The following is a 602-nucleotide window of genomic DNA, read 5'->3' on the forward strand; positions in this document are numbered from 1 at the left end:
GAAAGAAAGAAACCTGGGATATATCGCTATATCCAGACAATGGAATATTATTTCAGCACCAAGAAGAAAGAAGCTCTCAAGGCATGAAAAAGATATCAAGGAACCTTAAATGCATTTTACTAAGTGAAAGAGTAAAAGAAACTAGGCTGAAAAAGCTAAATGCTTTTTGTGGTCTTGTTTTTTAGCCAAATGCTAACAGAGGAGATAACATGTTTTGCCCACAAAGGTAACAACAGTTAGCCAGGAATGACAGAGGGTAACACCTCCGAGCAATCCACAGCACAGTGGTGAAGCTGAGGTGCTCCCTGCATCTCACGGACTAACACAGACTGCATGAAAGGGATGCTGAAGGGATCTACTGCTGGCACATTTTGGGAATGCTGAGTGCCTTTGAAACTGAATCCAGAGTTGACATATTTTTTAAAAAATGTGTGCAAAAAGAGAGTATCTCCTTAAAACACACATACACACACAATAATAAAGAAAATTATATTAAAAGTCTTTAAGAATCTTCATCAGGGCCCTCCCTGGTGGCGCAGCATGTTAAAACACTGCACTAAGAAACTTAAGCCACTTCTGCATGAGTTCGATCCCCGCCTGCC

The 602-nt window shown here is 40.5% G+C and overlaps 1 protein-coding gene across 1 annotated transcript in view; it reads right to left on the reverse strand.

Moving 5' to 3' along the window:
* The window catches only part of LOC101624014 (phospholipid-transporting ATPase IB-like), a 120,051-nt gene that overhangs the window by 57,956 nt on the left and 61,493 nt on the right, over window positions 1–602 (reverse strand). The window lies entirely within an intron of this gene.

Source organism: Condylura cristata, unplaced genomic scaffold (assembly GCF_000260355.1).
Source record: "Condylura cristata isolate star-nosed mole 26May11 unplaced genomic scaffold, ConCri1.0 scaffold00010, whole genome shotgun sequence".
NCBI classification, from domain to species: Eukaryota; Metazoa; Chordata; class Mammalia; order Eulipotyphla; family Talpidae; genus Condylura; species Condylura cristata.